The sequence below is a fragment of the Phascolarctos cinereus genome, unplaced genomic scaffold (genome assembly GCF_003287225.1).
Source record: "Phascolarctos cinereus isolate Bilbo 61053 unplaced genomic scaffold, phaCin_HiC Scaffold_726;HRSCAF=1367, whole genome shotgun sequence".
NCBI lineage: Eukaryota > Metazoa > Chordata > Mammalia > Diprotodontia > Phascolarctidae > Phascolarctos > Phascolarctos cinereus.
In genome coordinates, this window is record NW_027556098.1 from 48,380,021 (window position 1) to 48,392,108 (window position 12,088).

General features: G+C 35.2%; 1 protein-coding gene across 7 annotated transcripts in view; it reads left to right on the forward strand.

The window, feature by feature from the left end:
* The window catches only part of DYRK1A (dual specificity tyrosine phosphorylation regulated kinase 1A), a 188,235-nt gene that overhangs the window by 153,342 nt on the left and 22,805 nt on the right, over positions 1-12,088 (forward strand). The window lies entirely within an intron of this gene.

The following is a 12,088-nucleotide window of genomic DNA, read 5'->3' on the forward strand; positions in this document are numbered from 1 at the left end:
ATCTTTTCTGTCATTCCTTTTCGGCAAGTTATTGTTAGTAACATGCTATAACTGCATATCCTCTATTGTTTTTGTGTTACCTACAGTTGTGATTATTTTGAAGTTGTAGTGTTCTCATGTTTTGCAGCATCACTAGAAGTTTGTTAGTGATGTAATAAAAAAGGTTGAGCAAACATGACTTTGAGTTGTTAGGGAGCAACTTATGGTCATTGAAAATACTACATGGTTTAGCAAATTCAGTTCTCATTTGTCTTAGTCTGTTCTAGTCTCATTTCATTAAAATAACAATGTCACCCATCTGACTGCATGCTGTAGTCTGGATTTCCAATATGGATTGTTAAGCAGATCTCTCTCTCTCTCTCTCTCTCTCTCTCTCTCTCTCTCTCTCTCTCTCTCTCTCTCTCTCTCTCTCTCTCTCTTTCTCTCTCTCTCTCTCTCTCTCTCTCTCTCTCTCTCTCTCTCTTTATTTTTTACTCTTCATTTAATTTTAGTTTTCAACATTCACTTCTATAAGCTTTTGAGTTTTAAATTTTCTCTCTCTCCCTCCCCCCTCCCTCCCCAAGACGGCATGCAGTCTGATATAGGCTCTATAAATACATTCCTATTAAACTTATTTTCATATTAGTTATATTGTAAAGAAGAATTAGAATCAATAGTAGGAACCACAAGAAAGAAGAAACAAAACAAAACAAGACAAAAAAAAAGAGCAGATGGCAGAAAATAGTATGCTTCTATCTGCACTCCAGCTCCATAGTTGTTTCTCTGGATGTGGATAGCATTTTCCATCATGAGACTTTTGGAGATGTCTTGGATCCTTGCATTGCTGAGAGCTAAGTTTATCAAAGTTAGTCATCACACAACGTGGCTATTACTGCGTACAACATTCTCCTGGTTCTGCTCACTTCACTCAGCATCAGTCCATACAAGTCTTTCCAGGTTTTTCTAAAGTCCATGTGTTCATAATTTCTTACAGCACAATAGTATTCCGTTATATTCATATACTACAACTTGTTCAGCCATTCCCCAGTTGGTGGGCATCCCCTCAATTTTCCATTCTTTGCCACCACAGAAAGAGCTGCTATAAATATTTTTGTACATGTGGGTCCTTTTCCCATTTTTATGATCTTTTTGGGATACAGACCTAGAAGTGGTATTACTGGGTCAAAAGGTATAGGCAGGTCTCTTTTAAGTGCTCATAGATCTTATTTAGGAGGCCCTATAGTAGGGCTTCTTAACTTGATATCTAAGAACTTTTTAAAAAGTATCTTGGTAAATATTTTTCAATATAATTGTTCTTCTTTCAAATACTACTTTATTTTGTGCATTTAAAACACTATTCTGTAGGCTCCACGAGACTTCCAGGGGGTCTATGACAAAAAAGATTAAGAATCCTTGCCTTATAGTGTTCTGGGTCTTAATGAAATCAGCATGATGTCACCTGCAAACAGGGACATGTGGTGGATCTCACCATATATTGTGAACCCCTCTTTAATTTTTACTCTGCAAGATTTTCTTAATGACAGTTAAGACCTTTGCCAAGCATATCCTTGCTTGTTATTGATGTATCAAAGTTGATCATTAAAGTGTTATTTCTGTTAGTACCAAGGAATCTTGGGTGCTCTTAACATGTGCTTTGGAGGAAACCTTGTTAGAGGACAACCTTTAAGATATTGCTTTCCTGAGCTGAATAAAATGCTTCTTTATATTTGATAAGCACATCCAAGAGGAGAAGGGAACTGACATTTATTAAGCACCTGCTATGTGCCAGGCACTGTGCTAATAAATTATCACATTACAGATATCTCCTTTAATCCATAGAATCTTGAATTCCTTATACCCTTCACTTATTTCTGTGACTGAAGATATATGCCATGGAAAATAAATGGTAAAAGTGGTTCTGTTTTCCCTTTCTCTTCAAGGATAATGAATGTATAAATCATTCCCCTAAGAAATTTAGGTAGATAGAAAAGTAGGCATATGGATCAGTAGATACAAGTGTTTTCTTGATTGTTTTTTGGGGAAAGTAATAATGTTATGTGATTTCCACCCCAACCCCCCAGTCATGTGGAGTCTTATTTTTTTAAGATATCTGGAAATATATTCCTTTAATACTTGAAAAGTTATATTGCATCTAGAATAGGTTTCTTTGTATACTTAATCTGCTCCAACTTCTTTTTCTATCTGTAGTGCCCATCCTGCTCCTTCATATAGTAAGTACATTAAGAAATGAGGTATTAATAGTCCATACGGGAGTGGTTCCACCTTCATTTATGATTAAAGTAGATCAGAGAAGATATGTTAGCCAATCTGTACTGTTTTCCATCTATTTATTCCCTTTCTGTTTGCATCTTTACATGTTTAGGGGATAACTTATCCTAGTTGAGTTCCTTGCTAAGCTTTCTACAGACTCATTTTTCTCCCTTCCTCCCTTCCTCCCTTCCTCCCTTCCTCCCTTCCTCCCTTCCTCCCTTCCTCCTTCCTCCCTCCCTTCCTCCCTTTTCTTTTCCTCCTCCCTCCCTCCTTTTTCCCTCCCAGCAAACAGAAATTGGAGCCTTCTTCCCTTCCTCCCTTCCTCCTCCCTCCTTTTCCTAAAAAACAGGAGAATTTGTACAGCTTGACTGGAAAAACATGTAAGAGTTAATGAGTTGATATTATGTGACCAGAAAAGACTAGACATTTTTCTGTTGTCTCCATAATTAAAATTATAGTAAAAAAATAATATTTCCAATTACCAGAAAATATTTTGTCTTTGCATTCTGAGTTCTTCACCTCTCTATTAAGAGTTGAGTACATGTTTCATTAATAATTCTTTAGAATCCTGTTTGATCATTATACTGTAACAGTTTGGCACAGTAATATTCTATCATATATAACCATAACCTGGTCATCTGTTTCTCAATTTATGGGTACTCCCTCAGATTCCCATTGTTTGCCACTGCGAAAAGAGCCATAAATATTTTTGTGCGGTCTTAGAGTCTGTTTTCCTTGTGATTCATTGACGCTGCGTGTGGGCCCCCCTCCCCCCCTGCCTGCGATCTACCCTCCCTTTCATGAGTAGAAATGGATTTTTTTTTCTGTTTTCCTATTGAGTGAAATGAATTTTTGTGCCCAACTCTGTGTGTGTGTGTGTGTGTGTGTGTGTGTGTGTGTGTGTGTGTGTGTGTGTGTGTGTATTTCTTTTGGCCAATACAGATAAGAGTGAGTGTCAGTTACTCTCTCCCACCTGCTCCTTGTTTGTATAGATATCTACCTGTATACCCTCATTATGTGAGAGTTTCCTTAACCTTCCTTTCCCTTCTTCCCTAGTGAATTCCTCTTCCCCTTTTTTTCCATTCTTAAGATTATCAAGCTGTAACAAAAGCATTCCAAGGTCTTTGGACTTCCCCTGTGAGCCCTGATGATGATGAGGGTACACATGTATCATCTCCCCATATTTAAATAGAAACAGTTTATCCTTGTGTAGTCTTTTATCATTGTTCATTCATGTTTGCCTTTTTATATTTCTCATACTTGTCTCCAATCTTGTGTTTGAACAAAAAATTTTCCTCAAAGCTTTGGTATTTTTATCAGAAATGCTTAGAAGTCCTCTGTATCATTAAAAGTTAAGTTTTCCCCCTGTAGTATTATATTCAGTTTTGCCAAGTAAGTTATTCTTGGCTGTAAATCCATATCCTTTGCCTTTTGAAATATTGTATTCTAGGTTTCCCACTTGATGGCTACCAAATCATGTGTGATCTTCACTCTGGTGCCTTGGTGCTTTATTTCTTTCTTTCTGGTCACTGAGTATATTTTCTTTGACCTGGAAGCTGAGGATTTTGGCTTTGATGTTCCTCGGAGTTCTCATTTTGGGGTTTCTTTTAGGAGGTGACTGGTGGATCTTTTTACTTCCACTTAGCCCTCGTTCTAAGAGCTCTGGGTAGTTCCCTGTTAAGATTTCTTGAAGTAGAATGTCTAGGCTCTTTTTTTGGTCGTGGTATTCAGATAGTCTTAAAATCTTAAATTATTTTTCCTTGAACTGTTTTCTAGATCATTTGTTTTTACTATGACATACTTTACATTTCTTTCTTTCTTTCTTTCTTTCTTTCTTTCTTTTTTTTCCATCCATTTGACCTGTTTTAATATTTCTTGTTGAAATTTTCAGAGAGTTTGTTGGTTGGCCAGGGTGTTTTTTTTTTTAATCTCTTATGCCAAGCTGTTAATTCCCTTGTGATTCTTTCTTCCATATCTGTTATGAAAAATATTTAGAACTCTTTTTTAAAAACTCTTTCTTAATCATTCTCTTTAAATTTTATACTCTTCTACCATCTTCCTTTATAGCACTTTACAGGCGAGTCTGTATTTTAAGTTAGTGTTGCCTCTGACTGCCCTGTGCCTCTGCCTTGCATTTCTATCAGTAAACATTGTCTTCTGTGTATCTGACTGTACTTGGGAGTGGAGGTAGAAAGATAGAAATGAAATAGTCTCTTCATTCAGTGAACTTACATTCTATTTAGAGAAACAATATGTACATATATAAATACATACCAAATAAGTAAAAGGTAGCAGGAAGAGATGGCACTAGTAGTGAGCAGGGATGGGGGTAGGGTTCAGGAAAGATCTAATTTATAGGTTGGTGCTTAAGCAGAACTTTGAAGTCAGCTAGGGATTCTAAGAGTTGATGATAAGGGAGTACGTGTGAGACATTAGGGACCCAATCTGAGCAAAGGTACAGATGGGAGGTGGACTATTGTGTATAAAAAAATACAGCCAAAAGCCTGATTTAGCTGGACTACTGAGTAGGTGAAGAGAACATTGTATGATAAGTACAGAAAGGTATGTTGGAGACAGTTTATGAAAGATTTTAAGTGCCAGAAAAGGATTTTTGTATTTGATACTAGAGGTAATTGTGAGCCATTGTATTATATTGTACAGGGATCAGATCTGTATTAAAATTTTAAAAAAAAATATTACTATGGCAGCTGTGTAGACAGTGGATTGGATAGAGGAGAGATAAGCAGATAGTTAACTATGAGGTTATTGTAGGTGAGAGGTTATGGGGGTATGAACTAATGTTTAACTTTAAATGTGAGAAATGTTCTGGAGACTTGACAGTTGATTGGAGAGTAGAGAAATTTATGATGGTGTTAAGGTTGTGAACTGAGTGACTGGAATGATGATGGTACCCTTAACAGAAGTTAATGAGAGGTCTGGGTTTTTTGTGAAACATAATGGATTCTCTTTCAGACATGCTGAGTTTGAGATGCCTATAAGAATTCATTTTGAAATGTCCAATAAATAGTTATTAGTGTGGGAGTAAAGCTCAGCAGAAACTAAATCTAGCCGTCCTCTATATAGAAGTTATCATTAAACCCATGAGACCTGATGAAATCTTTGAGAATGTACAGTTGCTCAGTCGGCCATCATTTGGCACATAGGAAGCCCTAAACACTGGTGGACATAGGAGGAGGCATGGATATAATAGTAATATAATAATAATAATAATAATGATAATAATAATAAATTATTATTATTGTTACTACATCTTTTGTGTTGTGATGCAGATGGTTACTGTCCTAGAAAAAGTCACTATTATTCGGTAATAGTTAATATTCAGTGGAATATTACATAAGTGCATTGTGTATATGTTTGTGTGTCTGTGTGTTTTAGTTGAATAAAATTATTATGAAGTAAATTTATCTTCTCTGAGTTCACTGAAAACATCTTTATTTACTCCAGTAGCAGACAGTACTTTGGGAATCTTTTATACTTCTCCTATTCCCACGTACTTATGATTTCTTCTTCTATGTCTCTGTATTTGATATGTTTCCTCTCATGCATTTTGATTATTTGAATTAATTCTACCCTGTTCCTCTCTCTTCCTTCCTTAGCGTATTCCCTTTTTCTTTCCTTTTTTCTGTTAGGATTATCAAATTGTAACACAATTAAGGCAGGTAGGTGGTGCAGTGGAGAGAGCACTGGCCCTGGGGTTAGGAGGAGCTAAGTTCAAATCTGGCCTCAGACACTTGACACTTACTAGCTGTGGGACCCTGGGCAAGTCATTCAACATTGATTGCCTTGCACTCCCTTCACCCCCCCCCCAAATATAACACAACTGATCCCAGGAACTTAATTTTAATTACTGACATGTGACCCTTGTTACAGAGAGATGTGGTCTGGTAACACATCACTATCCTACTTTTTATTATACAATAAAATGGACCTCTGTTAGGGTTCTGAAAGGACACTTGTTTCTTCTCATACTATTGTAATATGAACACTCCATCATGTACTCCTTTCTAGTTGCTCAAATATGTTGACCTTTTTGTGTTTCTCTTGACTCCTTTATTTGCATTTCAAAGTATCTATTCTCTCCTGGTGTCTTTATCAGGAATGTTTAGAAGTCCAAATAAAAAAATCCATTATTTCACTTGTAGGACTGTATTCAGTTTTGCCAGGTAAACTATTCTTGGTTCTAAACCTTTATGTTTTGCCCTTTTGTATATGATATTCCATGTTTTTCTTTCTGTTTGAATGGTAGCTGCCAAATCTTGTGTGATCTTGATTATAAACTTTTCTTCTTGGTGGTGTGCAATATTTTTTCTTTGACCTTGAAACCCTGGATTTTTGGCTTTTACCTTTCTGGATTTTTTCACTTTGTTGTTGTTGTTGAGGGGTTTGTTGTTGTTGTTGTTGTTTGAGGTGACAAGTAGATTTTTTTCTGTTTTCATTTTGCCCTCTGTTTCTAATAGATCAGTCCAATTTTCCATCTTAATTTTTTGAAATGTATCTAGACTTTTGTGGGACTTTTTGATTGAGGATTTTAGGTAGTCCTGTGACGCTTAGATTATCTCTTTGACCTTTTTTCTAGATCAGTATAGGGGAGCATATCTGAAAAAAACCTTGCTACCTGATGATAAATTCTTTTAGCCATTGTAATCCATGGAACAAAGGAAAATATAAAAAGCCCCCAGTCCTGTGTCTCTTCTTCTTCAGTGATGGTATAGATCTGGCAAGAAGGGGGGGGCATAGAGTGCTAATAGTAGTCACATTTTTAAAATGCCATCAAGAAATTTTAATTTGACTTAAAATTCCAAATATGACGTTCTTATCTATAGAACAAGTAGATAGATTGTTGATGTTTAATCATGTCATTTTTGACATCTTGCTATGAATAAAAAAGAAGTAAGTGATAGTGTAATGGAAAGATAGCTCATGGGTACTTCTTGCAGCAACAAAGAAAGGAATTGGCAGAGTGGGTTTTATCATATGCCTAAATGTGACCAGAAATATTATTTCAAATGATGACAGATTTCAAGCTTGAAGGGACCTCGGAGACCACATAGCACAGCCTCTTCTATTTGGTCTTCATGTAGTGCAGTACTAATGATAAGTTGTGCAAAATGACTACCATAAAAATAATTGCTGAACATTGCTGAACCAACATTGCTGAAGATCAAGTGATAAAGAAATTTTTACCAAGAACTTGGTAAAACCTTCTGCATTGTCAGAAAATACAAAGTACAGGTATTAATTTGATAACTTTAATATAAATTTTGGGAAATATAAGGATGGAAAGAAATACATGGGAAAGCATAATTTAGGAAGAAGGCATGAGATTACTAATCTTCCTCCCCCAAAAATACAGTATCAAATAAACATAGTAAAGACATACACGTGTGTGTGTGTGTGTGTGTGTGTGTGAGAGAGAGAGAGAGAAATAGAGAGAGAATGTGTGTGTGTGTATGTGTGTTTATATAAACTGATAAGAAAAGACTTATTGTGGGAGTTATCACTGACATCAGATCAGAATCAGAAGATTGGAATTAGTTTCTTAAGAAGAAAAAAATAAGTAAAATATGTGATATACAGCTAAAACGGCTTAATCTTGAACTTCTTATGTAAGTATTTTGAAATAAAAAATGGGAAATGGCTAACAGAAATGACATTGCACTGAGTATAAGAATTTTATCCAGAACTCTTACCAGTACTAATTAGTTGCCTCAATAAGTGGATGAAAGAGACTAGAAAGCAACATAGTCTGCAAGCATCTGATTTACTTGACAGAATAACAGGTGGCTGCCAGAAGCATCATTGAGTTAGAATACTAACTTATTTGTAGTATCTTACGAGAATGAATGATACATGATTATAAGCAATATTATCTTTAAAAATCGAGATGCAGTGAAGAATAAAAACCAGTATAAAGAAAGCTTAGCAAGATATTCAAATGCATAAGGTCATCTCAGACATGAAAATGGAAGGAGCACTACAAACAAAAGAAAATGGAAAAGATTTGCAAAAATTATCCAACAAACTTTACTCCATTGAGGACAGTCTAACGTTACAATGCCAGATATGTTTATAGAGGAGGGTAGGAATGGCAAGGACAGAAATAGACTGTTTGGGTGTGTGTCTGTGTAGGAGGTCTATGCTGGAGGCAACATAATTATGAATGTGTTTAGGGAATGATATATAAGGATATGGAAATCCCAAAGGGGTGTGGGAAAATATCTCAGACCTTTTTAATATTTTAATGCCTGAATGAGCATTAATAACTATATATCTATATATCTACTCTCCCATTTATCTGAAATCTTTATGTGAGCCATCTATATACAAATTGAGGTCATCCTTCTTGAAAATGTTTTAGTAAGAAATAAGTAGGCTTTCATAAGTATTGTTCAGTAATGGACCACATCTATACTGTTTCAAAAAATAACTAAAAGATGTAGAGAATATAAATTCCCCATTGTACTTATTGTTGGTGACTTGATTTAGTAGACTATAATTCTGCTTGACAGATTTTTTAAAAACAGTTTTTTAAAACAGCTATAATATTAATCAAAATAATTTAAGACTATTGGAATTTATGAGAGAAGTAACCCTGTTGAATGATATTTAGAATCAGAGGCACAAATTTGGGGTGAGAGTTGGAGGTGCGCATTTTGGTTTAGAATCCCAAAAATCTTAGTACTGTTTTAATCTCTTTTTATATACATATGCATACATTCATACACACACACACACACACACACACACACACACCACACACACACACACACACCCCTACAGATATACACATACATATATGTGTACGTTTTTATGGATATGCATTTGCACACATGCATATATTACATGAGACACGACTGGGATATATATTGTTACCAGAAGTATTAACTCTTGTGATGGAGGAGATCCAGAATAGAGTCCAGATTGAAAGGGAATTCCCTGGGGATAGTGACATACTCCAAATCATCCTGTTTGTGGATGTCATTGTATTTCAAAAAAGATTCTGGTGGAGATGTAGTTTAGTTTTTTAAAAAAAATGGCCCTGGCTTTGGAATCAGGGGATCTGATTTCAAATTCTGCCTTTCTCTCATCCTGCCTTTGTGATTTTAAGCAAGTCATTTTACCTCTCTGAGCCTCAGTTTTCTCATCTGTAAATTGAGGGGAGGTAGACTAGTGGCCTCCAAGTTCCCTTCCTGCTCTAAATCTGTAATCAAGAAATTGTATAAAAAAAAGAAAAGATGGGCAGGAGTAAGAGATGAGCTGTAGACAAGCTAACATATTCCATTATTGTACTTATCATGTCATGAAAAAATGAGAAAGGCCTCCAACACAGAGGGGTAGGTCCTCTGTGGTGAACTGGCTTATTGACAGGAACTGTCCGGGTTTGACTTAAGTGAATGGATTGTGATTTTCATTGTTGAATGGAACCCCCTGAATCCTTGAGTTCAAAGATCCATTTGAGTATAGAGGGTAGTTAGTAGAATGTGTAATTCTGATTATACTAATTATGGAATTCATTCATGGGAAACAAAGGTTAACCGTTGTATATATAATGAAGTACTTCTGGATTTAGAGCCAGACCTGTGTAGACACAGGACGGCTAACCAGACTTTGGTGTGGCACCAAACCAGTTATGTATATATAACTTTGGGCAAGTTTCCTAACCTCTGGCTCTTGGTTTCCTTCCTGGTAAATTGAGAAAATTAGATTCATTTATTTCTAAGTTTCTCTCCACTGGTCTAATTTTATGAATTGATACTATTTGGAATGGCACAATAGGGGGAAAAAAAACATGGGGTTTTATTCTCTCTAAATTATCATTAGCCATCTTCAGTTAATTAATTATTTAAAAAACACGTTTGAAGTCATATTTTTAATATGAACATGAACTTTAGTGTTTGTTGCTCAACTAGAGGGAGTATTTTAAATTTAAGCAGCATTAACAATAATTTTGGGGGTGAATTGATTCATTTTCATTATTATAAAAGTCTCTAAACTGTTCCTGTCCCCTGTCTCTTCCTTTTCCCTTATGTAAGTCTTAAAATAATTTCCCAAAAAGATGTATTGACTAGACCAGGTCATTTTCTTGCTCAGAAACCTTCAGGTGCTCCCTATATCCCACTTCTCTGTACCTTTGTACAGAACAGTTCTCATAGTGAAAATGCACTCCTTTGAGAGCTCTTGCTTTTTAAAATCCCCTTCCTTTTAGTCTTAGCTTAGGTCTCTTTGATTAAACCTCTAAAATTTTTTGTCCTCTGAAACTTTCTCACTCTCCTCCTCCAGCAAAAGTGAATCTCCTGCCTCAGATTTTCTGAAATAACTTCATATGTTTTGTCTTATATAATGCTTATATATGTATGTATATATATATATCTCCCCCAGCCATCTTAAAGGTATTCTCTCTCCTTTCCCCTGCCCCCAACCTATTTGTGAAAGTTTTAGGTATTGTTAATTTTTATCTTTGTTTCCCCAGCATCTAGAACAGTGCTTTGATGACAGTAGAGCCTTAACAAATGTTTCTTGAAATATAATGAAATATAAATGTGTTAAGTTAAATACTGTTTCTGATTTCAGATCAACAAATTACTGGTTCTAATAAAAATGATTATATCTGTTTATATCTTTGTTTTTTGAGTAATAAGAAAAAGATCTGTCGTTAAGAATTGGAAATCATCATAGTTTGTTGAATATACTGGCAGTAATTAACCCAACAATAGGAGATGCCTGTTAAACTTGCCATTCTTTCAGAGTTAATATACTCAGATCTAGCCAGATCTTTTGATTCCAGTCTAGTGTTTTTGTTTTGTTTGTTTTTATTTAGTTTAGTTTTTTTTTTTTTACCATTTAACAGAGTCTCCTTGCTTTAAAAATATAGCTAATTGGAGAAGGGCTGGGGGAGGAGTTAATCAAGCATAGTACTTGCATTTTATGTCTCTTTTCCATCTCTGGTGTTAAGTATTATTCTTTCCTGGAATGAGAAAGCCGTTCTTATAAACTTGCCTTGACAGATAATCCTACACAGTATTTTGTACATACCAGTGGAAAAATCAAATTCTTTAATAAGTTTGTAAATGCAACCAAAAAAAGCATAATCTTGACTTTGTATATTTTTCATGGGGTTAAAAAACATCACCTTTTCCATTGTGGTTCTACTTTCATATTTTGGCATCTTTACACACCTCAGTGACTAATTGAGATTATTGTTGTGGATGTTCCTTTTAGCAATGTAAATTACAAATTCTCCCATAAAGGTGATCTAATGATGGCTGATAGTTTTTCTGGTTTTTTGATGTTACATGAGTACTAGTTGAATATTCAGGCTGTCTGTTAGTTATCCTTCATTCTTACAGTGTTGGTGAACTATCACCCTTTCTAGTTCAGTGTTAATGGATGATATATTTTGTCTTATTTTCATTTTCATTTTTTTCAATCAGTGAAAATATACCTTCTCTTGCTCCTACCTCCCTCCATACATAGAGAGTTGTACCTTGTCCAGCTGTATGATGTGAGAAATTAGATCTGTTCCTAATTTCTGTCAAACTGCCTTTCTGTTTGGGGTTTATCAAACATTAGACTCCCGTGTTCATTTGTTGCTGTTTATTGTATACCTAATGTTTTTCCAGTGACTAAAGTCTTGTTTCTTAATCACTACCAAACTGTTTTGATGAGTACTGCTTTGTTCCTGGGCCTCCTTCTTTTCCACTTTTTTTTCCCCTCAAGATTCTTGACCTTTTTGTTCCTCCAAATAATTTTTATTTTTTTTCTACCTCTATAAAGCAGTCTTTTAGTAAATTGGCACATAGTTGAATATGTACATTTA